This window comes from Peromyscus maniculatus, chromosome 10, assembly GCF_049852395.1.
Source record: "Peromyscus maniculatus bairdii isolate BWxNUB_F1_BW_parent chromosome 10, HU_Pman_BW_mat_3.1, whole genome shotgun sequence".
NCBI lineage: Eukaryota > Metazoa > Chordata > Mammalia > Rodentia > Cricetidae > Peromyscus > Peromyscus maniculatus.
In genome coordinates this window covers 85,203,703-85,220,186 of record NC_134861.1, presented here as the reverse complement: position 1 = coordinate 85,220,186, position 16,484 = coordinate 85,203,703, and positions in this window count along the sequence as shown.

The window sequence follows — 16,484 nt, the reverse complement described above, 5'->3', positions numbered from 1 at the left end:
CCATCTGCCAACCTTGGTCCAGCCTGCACGTTTCTTCCCCCATGATCCTATAGTATTTCCAGACCTCTTCTTGGAATTAAAACGTGTCCAGGAAAATAAGACAACAATATCTGATAATGTCCTCAGGATTTTACCACAGATTTTCTAAAAGTAGTGACATTACTTGTTTGCATTCTAAAATGCTGCAGGTCATAAAAAAAATGCAGTGGAATCCAGCTACTATTACAAAAGCTGCTACTTGGAAAGGTCAAGGTCTTTTCTGAAGGTCTAGCCATGGCTTAAGAAGTCTTGGTGATATTTTAGCTTATATATATATATGTATATATATATATATATATATTATAAATATTAGCCAGCTCCTACAATGATTTTCTTGTATGTTATGTGTGCTTCCAAGAACTCCTAGCAGTGTATTTATCTAAAATATCCATCAAGCCTCCAAGGCTAAATGATCTCCTGAACTAAGGTAACACCCTTATGGAAACAACGCCTGTCTCCTAGGTCAGATGGGTAGCTTTATTTCTTGTGCAATTTAAACTGAGACCCTCCTTCCTTATACAGCCTTACTAACATTATAGACTCCTGACTTCTTACTAACCACTTCTAGGAATGTAGATTGAGCAGATAAATTCCCTTTCTAATATTAGCTCTCAGTTGACCTCCACCTTTACCACTCCCTTTTTGGGTTGTAAAAGAAAGCCTGGTAGACACTGCCTGAGGACAACTCTTACCTGCATTTTTGACCCTGTAAGAATTCAAGCCTGGTGACCTTGCTTTAGCTAGAGCATTGCTCTTGCATGGGTATATAACTGTAAACTTCAGGGACTTAGAGAGGATTTTGAGGATTTTGACTGGAGAAGTAGATGGAGAACTAGAAGAATGACATGGAAGATGAGGAAGAGCCTGATGGGTAAGAAAGAGAGAAGAAAGACCTAGATGAGGCAGAACTAAGATGAGAGAATTAAGACAGAACTTAGAGGGCACAGCCAATAAAGGTAGAGAGAAATCAGGCAAGAAAGGAGCTAGGCACAAGAACGGAACTGAAGCAGTGTAGACAGGATTTTATCCCAGAGGAATCAAGTACATGGACAAAGAACTCTCGGTATGCTGAGATTCTTTTCCCGAAAATAATTCTCACTCTTCATAGCTTCTCTTCTGAGTCCCTGGGAAGAATATTATTAAGGCTGTTCATTAATAATTTCAGAGTGAAATATAGAAAATGTGGTTGAATTTGGAAGAAAAAATGCAGACCAAAAACCTTTTCTCAACCATTTTTTCTATAATTCAGCAGGTATATGCAGATCCCACCTAGTGTAAATGGCTAGAAATGCTTTATAAACAATGAAGTGAGTAAAATGGAAGATCATTATGCATAAAATTCAACAAGTGAAACATGATGGGCAAATTAATTTCTGATTCAGTTATGAAAATACATTTCCCAATAAAAGTCAAAGAATGTCCAAGATATTTAAGTTGATATCAAATTTTCTAGTACAAATACACATTATAACTCAAACATTAATTGTCCCTCATCATTGCCACTGTAAGGCTTCAATTCTCCCAAAATATCTACTTGAATTATTGAGAAACACATATTGTACTAAAGATTTTCCTGGAGATAAAGAAGTTATATCACAAAAAAATCTCACCTTAGACAGTACTAGGCACTGATTTCCAGCACATCAGCAGATAGAGCTGATGGAAGGAATGCCATGAAAGGTGTTTAAGTAACAGCCAATTCAGTGGATAAATCCAGAAACTCCTGGATCTTCGATTGGCAAATCATTCTGATCAGTTTCCTAGGAAAGCAGTGGAGGAAAGTTCTGAGTTCACAATTGACATGTCTGGCTTAGAATGCCTCTCCTCATAAACTGACTATTCCTAAACACCCGGTGCCTCTAGAAAAGTTCAAGAACAGCCCAAATGTAACTCAACGGCTGAGGTTCTTTGGGTCTGTGTAGTGCTGGCTATCAAATGCAGGGTCTCATGCCATGCCGGGCAAGTGCTCTACCAATAGGTTATGACTCTAACTCCTTAAGTATGGAGACTGTGGGGTGGGGAGTCCTTCAAGCTGTACGTTATGATGACAGACACATTTAATAGTGGTATGTTAATACTATCAACAGCAGAAATTGTTTAAAGATAATGACATTGACAAGCAGTTTGAAGAGTACTAACGTGACAAGAGTGACTGCAGTAGGTGGGACATCATTGACAACAGGGTCCAGCATTGTTTTTATTTATTTTTTTCACCTTTGGGGTGGGGACTTAATCATTTAAATATATGCCTGTGAAGGTGATGCACAGTGTGGTGAATAGTGGGCCTGTCAGAACTAGTGCAATTGAAGGGTAAAGATTCTGGATAAATAGACTAAAGTGACACCAAACTCCTTCACCCACTGGATCTGGTCAAAAGTAGATGAAGATTTTTAAAAATGGAAGAACTTAGTAACATGCTCTCTGTGGTTAGATTCCATCAGGTAAATAAAGACATTGCAAGAGAGTTAATGACCACTTTTACCTGGGATGTTGAGGAGAGGGAGAAGCCAGAACCGTTTGGAGATAAGAACAATTCAAAACAACCATGTGCAAAAAAGTGAGGCAGGACCTTCTCTAAGAAAACTTCCATTCTGAGAAGTTTGATAAGGAATGTGGGAATGTAGAAAGTGGATATTACTAAAGAGCAGATTTTGCTGGAATAGGAAGCTGAGTTGTACCTCATTAAGACATCATTGTGCCATGCCTGGTGACATCCTAATAATCCTAGTACTATTGATGAGAGAGATCACAAATTTCAGGCCAGCCTGGGCTATATAGCGACAGAAATTCTATCTCAAGAAAAAAAGAAAAATGCTAGAATGTAGACTTAGATAAAGATGTGTATGCAGACACTAGCCTCTGAGGACAGGGTGAGTGAGAAAATGGTTTCCGGAACTAAGTGGACTCAGCAGGTTGCATTATTTAATATTCATATATACATATATATATATATATATTATATGTAACAATAATAATTGAAAAAAGTCATGAATTTGAGAGGGAGTAGAGTGCAAACTAAGGAGGGATGGAGGGAAGAAAGAGAAAGAACAAAATCATATAATACAGTACACATACATGAAAGTAAACAACTATTCTAAATGGCTCTGGAGCTGAAGTATTCTAAATGGCTCTGAGTGTGTGTGTGTGTGTGTGTGTGTGTGTGTGTGTGTGTGTGTGTGTGTGTGTTTCATGGACACATTTTCATTGTCCATTGTTCTGACTTACATAAGCACACCTTTGTATCAGTATATAGTAAAATATGAGTTTAGTCTCCCCGTTGCTCCTATATGCTGCCCTCTTATCCATTTTATTGCCCCTCCCATTGGTCTCCTTTATCTCCTTTATTCCTCTAGATGGTGTCACTTCTGTTTTTCTGTCATATATATATACATGTTTTGGTACATCTGCATAAAATCTAGGAACCACAAAAGAGAGAGAACACATTATTTGTTCTTCTAAGACTGACTTCACTCACTCAACACAACTGTCTCCAGTTGTAATCAAACCTTGGAAAACTATGTAGCTTCATTCTTTACAGGTGAGAAAAAAAAATCCAATGTGTGCATATCCCTTATTTTCCTTCTCCATTTCCTTTTGTTGATGGACTCCAAAGCCAATCCATGAGCATACAGGGCTTTGTTCTTCCAGTATCCTCTTTGATTTATTTTTTCAGTGTTTTAAATATTTCACTGTAAAGGCATTTCATCTCCTTGATTAGGTTTATTGCAATTTTTTTTTTAGAGTCAACTGAGAATGGGTTTGTTTTCGTGATTTCATTTGCACATTATTTGTCTACAGGCAGCCTACTGATGGCTGTAGAGTTCTGCCCTATTCTGCACCTCACTGAAATTGTTTATCAGATCTAAGAATTTTCAAATGGAGTCTTCAGAGTCTTTCCTAGAACCACATCTGCACACATGGATAGTCTAGCTTCTTTTTATACCCACATCCTCTTCCCTTTTTGTTTTATTTGCTTTGACTGAGATTCCAAGCACCATTTTGAATAGGAGTAAAGATAGTAGGAACTTTTGTCTTGCTTCTTATTTTAGTAGGAATGCTTTAAGCCCTCCCCCTACTTCAGCATGTGTATTCATGATATTGTTCAGAAAGTGTCCATCACATTTTGAAGATGTGTTTGATAGTAACTACATTCACAGCAGCATTATTAATAATAGCCAGAACCTGGAGGCAGCCCAGATGCCTCTCAACTGAAGAATGGATAAAGAAAATGTAGTACATATACACAATGGAGTATTACCCAGCTAAAAATAAAAAACAATGACATCATGAAATTTGCAGGCAAATGGATGGAACTAGAGAATATCATCCTGAGTGAGGTAACTCAGACTCAGAAAAACAAACATGGTAAGTATTCACTCATAAGTGGATACTAGATGTAAAGCAAAGGATAATCAGACTGCAACCCACAGCTCTAGAGAAGCTAGGAAACAAGGAGGACCCTAAAAGGAAGGTATGGATCACCTTGGAAAGGGGAAACAGAGGAGATCTCTATGAGTAAACTGGGGATGATGGGGCAATAGAGTGTAGGGGATGGGGGATGAGAACATGAGGGAATAGGATGGTTGAGCTGGTGGTGGGACTGAGTGAGAGAACAAGGAAAACGGTATCTTCATAGAAGGAGACTTTGTAGGGTAAGGGGGAAACCTGGTGCTAGAGAAATTCCCAAAATCCACAAAGAAGACCCCAGCAAAGACTACTAGCAATATGGTGAGGGTGCCTTAACTGGCATACCCTGGTAATCAGATTGGTGAGTACCCTAACTGTCATCATAGAGCCTTCATCCAGTAACTGATGGAAGCAGATGCAGAGATCCACAACCAAGCACCAGGCTGAGCTCTAGGAGTCCAGGTGAAGAGAGTGAAGAGGGATTATAGGAGCAAGGAGGGTCAAGATAACGATGGGGAAATCTACAGAGACACCTGAACCAAGCTCATAGAAACACACGAACTTTAGACTGACAGCTGTGGAATCTGCATGGGACCAGGCTAGACGCTCTACATACAGGAGACAGTTGTGTAGCTGGTTCTGTTTGAGGGGCCCTTGGCACTGTGATCAGAATCTATCCATGGTGCCTGAGCTGGCTTTCTGCAGTCCATTACCTTCATGTAGTGGGGAGGAGCTTGGTCCAGCCTCAACAGCAAGTACCAGGCTTTGCTGTCCCCACCATGGGAGAACTCACCCTTTTGGAGGAGGGAGTAAGAGGTAGGGGTTTAGGCGTGGGTGAGGGGAGCAGGAGGAAGAAGGGGATCTGTGGTTGGTACATAAAATAAAAAAATTTAAATAAAAAATCGTTGCACACAAAATAAATAAGTAAGTAAATGTTGAGATTGGTGTTTCAAGTATTTCTTCATGTGAGTGCTCTGAACATTTGTATTTCATTTCTGTGTTACACTCAATGCTTTGTGAAGTGCACTTTCATTTTCCCTGTCTTGATGCTTGACTAATCACAATGAATCACTGTGGACAGAGGATCCTGAACTTCTTTGGTTTGTCTACATAATCATTATAGGGTGAATGCTCTAATTTTTTATCCACAACTTTTAGACTTATCTAGAGTGTTCTTAAATGATACCTAGTAGTATGGAAAGTTGTGCTGACTTGATGTAAGGCTATTCATATACCAAACTTCTCCATGTAGAGAATGTCATCTTCTTTGATTTTATGCTTGTCTACACTCCTAAAATCAAAGTTTTGCTGCTCTATGCTGCTCTATTAATGACATTAACTTGCTGCCTATGCACATGCCTGCTCACAAAATGCAACAGAACAGAATTATCTAATTAGGATAAATGCTTAGATTTAGATAGCATTTTATGTTGTTCTCCAATAATGTCATCTGCATATATACTGGATTTTCACCACATACTACCCTTTCATGTCCTTGCTCTCTTCTACAAAAACAGTCTTGGGAATGGAATTTTGGAAAACTTTGTATTCTGATGTTAGGTCATTTTAAAAACCAATGTCCAGAGAACTCACAAGATCATTACTGTAATGTTCTCCACTAAGAAGAGTTTTATAATGCCTCAGAGAAAATCACAATAGCTATGAGCTCCAGTTTTCATATGATAATTAAGTCCTTTACTATATCATCATAGTCTATGAATTTTTTTACTCAACTAAATTAGAAAAAAAAAAATTTAAAGAAAGTTGAGAGTTGACCTGTTCAGCAATGACCTTTTAATACCTTATTCTTTGTTTTAATGTAGTCTCTGTAATCTCAGGAAGAAAATATCCACACCATCAGTGGAAATAAGAGTTCTTTTGAGTCAGCATACCTGGAAACAAGACTTGTCATGGCCTTAATGAAGCTCAAATGCCAACCAGACTTCTCTGGTTTGGATCTCCCTAACTGTTCCCTTTAAAAATAAGTCTCTAATGAGAAGAAAAACACAGAGGTAATTTTGAAATGATAACACAGGCAGTCTCAATCGCCCTGACATTGCCAATTCCTTTATTTTATAAAACACAAGTTTCTCCATATGTAGTTAAGGATGAAAACAGCACTTCAGATTTGTAGTGTGAGCTGGCTAGCTGATTTCCTAGCCATGATGGTGCCTTGTCTGTCTTCCAGGTGCTGTGGCTCTACCCCTCATCTTTTATCCCCTTCCCTCCTCTGTCCCTTTGGGGTTACACTTCACAGACCCTTTTTCATGATTTACTAAGATTAGAAAATGTGAACTGACTGCCCCTGACTTCCCTTCTGGACCAGAGGTGAGTATCCGGGCCCAAACCGGACCCCATCCCTGGGCACCAGCCACTCCGGGAAGACCTGCCCAACTTGGCCCCAGGTTCTGGCCACCGGGCAGGTCCCCTTCTAGCCTCACCAGGAGGGATCCCCTTTTCCAAGCCCCCCGGCAGCCCCTGCAATCTCCGCGCCCCGCCCCCACCCCCATCTGCCCGAGACCCCAGCCACTTCCTGAGAATTAGAGACCGGCCCCCAGCTCCCATCCTGCCCCTGACTTCCCTTCTGGACCAGAGGTGAGTATCCAGGCCCAACCAGGACCCCATTCCTGGGCACCAGCCACTCTGGGAAGACCTGCCCAACTTGGCCCCAGGTTCTAGCCTCAGGGCAGGTCCCCTTCTAGCCCCACCAGGAGGGATCCCCTTCTCCAACCCCCCAGCAGCCCCTGTAATCTCCACGCCCTGCCCCCACTCCCATCTGCCCAAGACCCCAGCCACCTCCTGAGACTTAGAGACCGGCCCCCAGCTCCCATCTTGCTCCGGACTTCCCTTCTGGACCAGAGACTTCCAGTCCAGAAAAGAGCTTCCATCCTGCCCCGGAGTTCCCATTTGGACAAGAGAACTCCCATCTGGACATGAGAGAGAGACTTCCTGAATATGTCAGCTCTTTCTAAACCAAGTACACTGAGAAGACCAAGAAGGAACCACAAGGAGATGGGCAGACGTCAAGGCAGAAGTACATACAACAAAATGAAGAGCAATACAGCATCATCAGAACCTAGCCTGCCTCCAACATCTAGACCTGAATATCAAAAATTGGAAGAAGCAGAAGAAAGTAGCCTTATGAGTAACATCATGAAGAAGGTAGAGGATTGTGTAGAGGAAAAGACAAGAAAATTGGAAGAACACTGTGGTGGTATTCTAATTGTACTGAAATGTGATTTTGATTGTATGTTACTAAATAAAGTTGCCCTAAATAGTTGTTACTAAATAGAGCTGAGGGGTCAGAGCTATTAGAGCCATAGACAGAGTGTGGCAGTGGTGGCACACACCTCTAATCCCATAGATCTCTGGGTGTTCAGGGATATAGCCAGCATTGGAGACATATGCGTTTAAGACCTAGGGGGCTGTACATTCAGACAGTGATGAGGCAGTCATGTGTTTGGGTTTACAACCAATGAGAAGGCAGAACAACATACTATAAAAAAAAAAAACGAACAGACAGGATATAGCTCTCTTTCGGGAAGCTGGGACACTGCAGGCGGAAGGGTGAGATTTTAGCTCTGAGCTCTGACCTCTCGGCTTTCTCTTTTACATTGTTTCTGTGTTTCTTATTTAATAAGACTGTTGGTTACAGCTATATCTGACGCCCAACATGAGAAGAATCCATTAAAAACCACTTGGCTGGCGGCAGGTCTGCTTTCCCGCAAGGGCGGCACGTGGCCGGCAGTGGCAGGAGGTGGCAGGCACCAGTTGGCTTCTTAGTCCGAGCGGCTTCTTAGCCTGGGTCTGGGTCTGCTTGACCTCAGTCTGGACTATCAGTGAGCTGCTTGCTTAAAGCAGTTGGTACAGGTGTTACAAACAACTCAGATCTGCCCTGCTGAACAGGGCCCTGCCTGTAAAGCCAACGCACGTGGTCGGAGCTTAAGGAAGCCAGACCCAAGCCTTGACTCGGCACAAGAGGGAAAACGTGGCTGGACTTAAGCTTTAGCCGGCTACGCTTTCTTGTGTGATATCTCTCTCTCTCTCTCTCTCTCTCTCTCTCTCTCTCTCTCTCTCTTTCTTTCTCTGGATTTACACCTGGGACACTAGGTGGCTGTTTTGAAAATCCCCTCGGATTTCTACTGTTCTACGCAGATTTGGTAAGTCATAACATATCAGATATTTTAAAGGAAACTATCTAAAAGAGAATTTTTTTCCACATTAAGAAATAAATGGGTTTTATGTGTACATTGGAAGAAAATTGGTTTTTGTTCGAAATTTTAGGCAGTCTGACAATGGAACAACTATATAATATTAGTATTGGTGGAATTATGCAGCTTATCACTATGCTAATCCACATTTTAATATTTAAAAAGATAGTCAATTTAAGTGCCAGGATAACAGCTTTAGAAGAACTTGTTAAACCTGTAAAAATTCAGACAGAAGAAATTAACAGTGAAGTTGTTTCAAGTCGGGATCATAAGGTTGCAGAAAGAAAGCCTGTTTTTACACAGTCACCCTTAATTTATCCTGTAACCATATAGCAGATACCTGATCAAATGGCTACACAAAATATTTGGGCTCCAATTGAAATGTTGGATTTAAAAAGGTTTAAGGAGGCAATAGTATCTTATGGCATGCATTCCCCATATGTAAAGCAAATGTTAAACTCTTGGTCAACATATAATAGGATAGTACCACAGGACTGGCGGGACCTTGCACAAGGTGTTCTGGAACCCAGCCAGAGACTTCAATTTCTGACCTGGTTTAAGGAGGAGGCTAAAAACATAGAAAAACAATGGAGGAATAAAGGAATACAAGTTTGCCAGGATCAGCTTATTGGAGAAGGCCAATATGCTTCAGTAGAAACACAATGTTTATATGATGTCCAAACCCTAATTTTATGTCGAACGGCAGCCTTGAATGCATGGGACAGAGTTGAGGAACCAGGAAAAAAATCTGAGTCATTTACAAAGGTGATGCAAGGCCCAAAAGAGTCTTTTACAGATTTTTTACAAAGACTGGCTTCATCAGTAAAGAGAATGGTCTCGGATTCAGAAGCTGGTAAGGCGATAATTGAATCTTTGGCCTTTGAGAATGCAAATGCAGCATGCAAAAGAATAATCAAGCCATTAAGGGCAATATCTGCACCTATGGAAGATTGGATTAGAGAAACAATTAATGTTGAGGCTGATGAGCATGATGATACGTGGGTAGAAGAAGTAATTTCAAAAGGTTTGAGGAGTGTTAGATGTTTTGGATGTGGAAAGCAAGGACATTTGAAAAGGGACTGTAGACAGGTCATTCCGAGAAACAATGTTTCTTCAAGGAACAATGGTAACAGAATGCCCCTTCCGTCTGGAGTATGCAGAAGGTGTGGTAAGGGAAAACACTGGACCAACGAATGTAGATCAACTAAGGACAGACAGGGTAATCCTTTGCCTCAGTCTTCGGGAAACTCCCAGAGGGGCCTCTCGCAGGCCCCCATTGCAAATCCAGTTCAAACCTTTCCTGCAGCCATAGAGGAAATCCCTGCTCTGAGTGATTAAATAACCAAATGCCTATTGGAATAAATCATGCTGGTCAGGATGATGAAACAGAGAGAATAGAAAATTCAGGAGAAAATATAAAGAAATTTTTTTGGCAAACTTTTATTAATGAACAAAGACCAAAATTAACGATAAAAATAAATGGTGTTTTGTTGTCTGGTCTGGTAGACACAGGTGCGGACGTTATCATAATTGCACCAGAATTTTTGCATCCAACTTGGCCTCTTCAGGAGGTAAACGTTCAACTGTTAAGAATTGGGACATTATCTCAGGTGAAACAGAGTGCAAGATGGCTCGAATGTGTAGGTCCAGAAGGACAGAGAGGAAAATTAAAACCATATGTGGCTAACATATCTATGAACCTGTGGGGTCGAGACTTGTTGCAACAATGGAATACTCAGATTAACATCCCTCCAATCTCAGAAACAAATCATAAACTAGCACATGTTTCTGAGAGAAATATTAGAAGGCATTATTTTAGTGGTCACCAGCCATCCATATTATACAAGAACAGGGCACAACAACTGATGATCTTCCAAAGACACCAAGAGCTCTACCTTTAAAATGGTTAACAGACAAGCCTGTATGGGTCCAGCAATGGCCTTTAACAACAGAGAAACTTCAGGCTTTAGAAGAACTGGTAGAAGAACAGTTAAATGCTCAGCATATTGAAGAATCAACCAGCCCTTGGAATTCTCCTGTATTTGTTATTAAAAAGAAATCTGGTAAATGGAGAAAGGTAACAGACCTTAGAGCAATTAACAAAGTAATTCAGCCAATGGGCTCCCTACAGTCTGGGATGCCTTTGCCTACTCTGCTACCAAAAGGATGGCCTCTCATAGTTATTGATTTAAAAGACTGTTTCTTTTCAATACCCTTACAAGAAAAAGACAGAGAAAGATTTGCTTTTACAGTACCTACTTATAATAATTCTCAACCGGTTAAAAGATTTCAATGGAGGTTCCTCCCTCAGGGAATGTTGAATAGCCCAACTCTGTGCCAATATTTTGTATAACAGCCATTGGAAGTGATATGTAAAAAATATCCTAAATCTATTATTTATCATTATATGGATGATATTTTACTAGCTGACTCAAATGCAGATACTTTAGAAATAATGTTTGAGGAAGTAAAGAAAATTTTGCCTTGCTGGGGATTGCAAATTGCTCCTGAAAAAATACAAAGAGGAGATTCTATTAATTATTTAGGATATAAAATAGAGCTACAAACAATTAGACCCCAAAAGGTGCAAATTAGGAGAGATAGACTATAGACTCTTAATGACTTTCAAAGATTATTTGGAGATATTTCTCATCTATGAACTATTGTTGGGGTAAAAAATGATGAACTGACTAATTTGTTCAAAACCTTAGAAGGTGACAAGGACTTAAATAGTCCAAGAGAATTATCACCTGAAGCTGAGAAAGAATTGGCCTTGGTAGAAAAGAAAGTGCATGAAGGGAATGTGGATCGTATTGATCAAAAGCTGGATTGCATTTTGGTTATTTTACCTTCTAGGCATTCTCCTACTGGAATGTTAATGCAGAGGGAAGATATTATATTGGAATGGATGTTTTTACCAAATAAATCAAATAAAAAATTAGAAACTTATGTGGAAAAAATTTCTGACTTGATTTACAAAGGAAAATTGAGACTTCGTCAATTAGCAGGCATAGACCCAGCAGAAATTGTCGTACCATTAACTAAGGAGGACATTGAAAAATCATGGACAGAAAGTGAACCTTGGCAAAGAGCTTGCAGTAATTTTTTGGGAGAAATTAACAGCAAATATCCCAAAAGCGATAGAATTGATCTTATAAAGAGAGCTGATTGTATCTTGCCTCGAATTGTACGGCAAAAACCCATATCTGGAGTTCGCACATTTTATACAGATGCCAACAAAGAAGGAAAGGCAGGTTACAAATCAGAAAATTTAAGTAAAGTGGTTCAAAGTCCATATAATTCAGTTCAAAAATCAGAATTGTATGCTATTCTGTTGGTATTAATGGATTTTTCAGAACCTCTCAACATAGTAACTGACTCTCAGTATGTTGAAAGAGAGGTGTTACATATTGAGACTGCAGAATTTATCCCTGATGCTTCAGAATTAACTTCACTATTTATTCAGTTACAAGATACAATCAGGAAAAGAAATCATCCTTTATATATAACTCACATTCGATCCCATACTGGTCTGCCAGGCCCTCTAGCACAAGGGAATGATGAGATTGATAAATTATTGATAGGAAATGTGCTGGAGGCCTCAGAATTTCATAAAAAAACATCACGTCAATAGTAAAGGTTTAAAAAAGGATTTTTCCATAACCTGGCAACAAGCCAAAGAAATAGTAAAGAAATGTCCTACTTGTTCATTCTATAGTCAAACGCCATTACCTGCAGGATGTAACCCAAAGGGTACTCAGAGAAATGAAATCTGGCAGATGGACGTGTTTCATTTTGCAGAATTTGGAAAACTGAAATATGTACACCACAGCATCGATACTTATTCAGGATTTCTATGGGCAACTGCTTTGAGTTCTGAAAAAGCTGATTCTGTAATCACTCATTTGCTAGAAGTTATGGCCATCATGGGTATACCTGCACAAATCAAAACTGACAATGCTCCATCATATGTCTCTGTTAAAATGAAACAGTTTTTCGCTTATTACAATATAAAGCATATTACAGGCATACCACATAATCCTACAGGTCAAGCAGTTATAGAAAGATCAAACAGAACTCTAAAGGATATGCTAAATAAACAGAAATGGGTAACAAAATCCCACAGAAATAGACTGCATAATGCTCTTCTAACTTTGAATTTTCTGAATGCCAATGAGAAAGGAACAACAGCTGCAGAGAGACATTGGATAATAGAAAAAACTACAGAATTAAATCAGCCTATATACTTTAAGGATGTGCTGACCTCAGAATGGAAACCAGGGTATGTATTACATTGGGGAAGAGGTTTTACTTTTGTTTCTACAGGAGAAGATAAGCTGTGGGTACCATCAAAATTAATAAAGGTTCGATTTGAACAAGAGAGACCTCTTAATTGAGGAGGTGATAGTTCATCAACCAGCATGAACATCCAATTTGAACTAACTTGTATCAATAACACATGCCTTTTCATTTAATCAGATAATAACTTGTCAAAAGGAAACATCCCCAAAATTAGTCTTGGGGATAGGTTTTTGTTTTTGTCTTTTAGGAGAGTGAAGGTTAAGGAATTTGAAGAACAGTGGACAAATGAGACAACTGAAGAAAAGGGACAAATCATCTGTCCCAAGAAACAGAGTGAAACGGTGTATGGGTATATATTATCTAAAAAATTTTATGTCTTCCTAAATGTTTGTTTCTGCTTTTCTCTAAAGATTTAACACTATTGGTCTTCTAATAGTCCCAGTTCCATTAAAATTTAAAGCTGACTTTGGAGTTGGAGAATGGCTCTCTCCTTCTTTAAACTCAAGCATGTTGTTAAAAGGAAAATGCAAACTCCCTGTATCATGCCAGAATAAAAGAGCCATCTTCTGCTATGGTACAGGACAAAAGCAAAATTAATTAAGGGACTATTCTATTACTAATCTCAACTCTTTTGATTCTATTCTGATTCTTTAAACTTTTCTTAAAGTATAAATTTTATATCAAAATTTACAAGATTAATATATATATACATATATATATATATATATATACATTTTAAACTTGGTTAAGATATGAATGGTCATATAGAGTACTAACTAATTCTAGAAAAAAGGCTAGCTGCATATATATATATGTTTTTGTGTTCGATTCTCTATCAGTTTTCTGCAGGAAATCACAGCCAGGCCTAACATCAACTGAAGTCTCCAGAAAGAAGATGGGGCCCCACAACAACAACAATTCCACGTGGACAATAATAATATCATTAAGCTGACAAACATCATCCACAGATCAGCTTTGAACTACAAGGTGCTCAGAGAAATTTTGAGATGACTAGCTGAGATGATCCAGTCTCAAAGACTACTTGAATAAGGACTTGAGATAAACCCTGAACTTTGGCATTATACACAGGCTGGATAATGAAGGATATAGTTACCTTTCCTAGAATTTGACAATTAACCTAAAATTTTTCTTTCAGGATAAAGAAAACTTCGCCCATACCCAGTAGGAGGCAATTTTAAGAATACGTCGCCCACATTCCCAAAGAGGTAGTGTGGGGCGGGTGGTTTTTTTTGGTCTTTTTAATGGGTTTTGGGTCTGGGATAATTTTCAGTATTTAGGGGGGTTGGTTACAAGTTATTGTCAAGGGTTAAGAAAAAGGCTAAGCAAAGGAGATTAGATTTAAGGTTCTTGTTTAAAAAAAAAAGAAAGAAAAGAAAAAGATAATTACTAATTTTAAATACTTTACATTGGATTGAATTGTTTTTTTTTTTTGTTTTTTTTTTTTTTGTTTTTTTGTTTTTTCGAGACAGGGTTTCTCTGTGTAGCTTTGCGCCTTTCCTGGAACTCACTCTGTAGCCCAGGCTGGCCTCGAACTCACAGAGATCCGCCTGCCTCTGCCTCCCAAGTGCTGGGATTACAGGCGTGCGCCACCACCGCCCGGCTTGAATTGTTTTATATTGTATACAAATTTAAAACTTATATTGTTAGAAAATGCTATATGTATATTTCTAATTGTATTTATACCATTCAATTAACAATGTAATGCAAATTTCTGATCCTTCAATGTTATTATTACCAACTATTAGGATATAAAGAAATGAAAGTTAGTAGTTAGACATTACAATAGAACTTGTAGTCATATCAGATATGTTTTAAAAATATGAGCAGAGATGTTTTAGACAGGTCATCTTCAAACCCTTCAGAGATCTACACAATATGGCATTTCAAATGTTTTAATAACTTAGAAAATTTTTCTTTTTTGAGACATGTCAGCTCCTGGAAGTACCAATCTACTTCAGAGAAAATATGGGCATTGAAGAAACTGCATATGGAGTCAACTTTCATTGTGGCAAGAATTAGCCACTGGACAACAAAGAATCCTTGAATCAACAGGACAAAATGGACAGACAGGACACGAAACAAAGGACTACTGATTCTTGCCAAAACAAGTGTGGTTATGGCCTTATCAAAAGGCATCTTCTGAGGCCAGGACAATATGGCCCAATCCCTGAAGTGGCTTTCGCAATCCGAAAAAGGTACAGTGCCCTTTTCTTCGAAGGCAGCTTAACAGGCAGAGGGCCAATGGCTTCTGTTGTGCAATGGAACACAGCTGAAAGCTCACACCTCTCGATAGTAGAATGGCATTAAATAGAGGGACGTGGACAAGAAGGGGATGCTGAGATGAAGCCATATATACACAGCCAAGAAGAATGAACAGCTGAATTAAAAAACTGTCAACAATTTCCAGAATTTAAAATCTTGAATCATGTCAGGACACTAGTGGAATTCAGGTGTTTCTGGTACGTGGACTGCTCTCACCCAATGTGAGGTTGAACTGTTGACCTTGTGTACATCCTACATCACAAATGAGTCTGTCAGATACACTAAGCCTATAGGCTGAAGATGATGCCCCAACACTGCGGAGAAACCTCAGGTGACTGCCCAGGCAGCTGGCTGTTTCTGTCAACTCACAAATTTTTTGGCAGTTGCTTGCATGCACTTCCTGTTTTTATTTTTGTTAGCTAATATTATTCCCTTCTTGGGTCTCTGAGGGAGTTGAAGATTAGTTAGTTATGGTTGAAGATTAGTTAGTTATAGTTGAAAATTAATTAGGATAGAAAGTGCATTAGATATATCTTGGATTTACCAAAATAGGATAGATAATGGAATTATTTTCTCTGATTTGTCAAATACCTGTTTAGGTATTTATTACTTGAATATTTTGTATATAGTTATTGTACTTTTGTATATAGTTTTTCTTTTGTTAGTTATAACCTTTTGCTTTTTTTTCTTTTTATTAAAATAGAAAAGGGGAAATGTGGTGGTATTCTAATTGTACTGAAATGTGATTTTGATTGTATATTAATAAATAAAGTTGCCAGGGGGTCAGAGCTATTAGAGCCATAGACAGAGTGTGGCGGTGGTGGCACACGCCTTTAATCCCATAGATCTCTGTGTGTTCAGGGATACAGCCAGCATTGGAGACATATGCCTTTAAGACCTAGGGGGCTGTACATTCAGACAGTGACGAGGCAGTCATGTGTTTGTATAGATGTAACCAACCGTCTTATTAAATAAGAAACACAGAAACAATGCAAAAGAGAAAGCTGAGAGGTCAGAGCTCAGAGCTGAAATCTCACCCTTTCGCTTGCGGTGTCCCAGCTTCCCGAATCAGGGCTCTATTTCCTGTCTGTTAGTCTATTTAAAGAGACAGAACAAGCCACAGCTATCTCACCTCACCAGTTCCTCAGCTGGTCCTGTTTCCTCAGACTGGAAGCTTCTGTGTCCTCATCCCAATAGCTCTCAGCTGAACTGTGTTGCTCCAAAGCCTCAAAGCTTAACCAG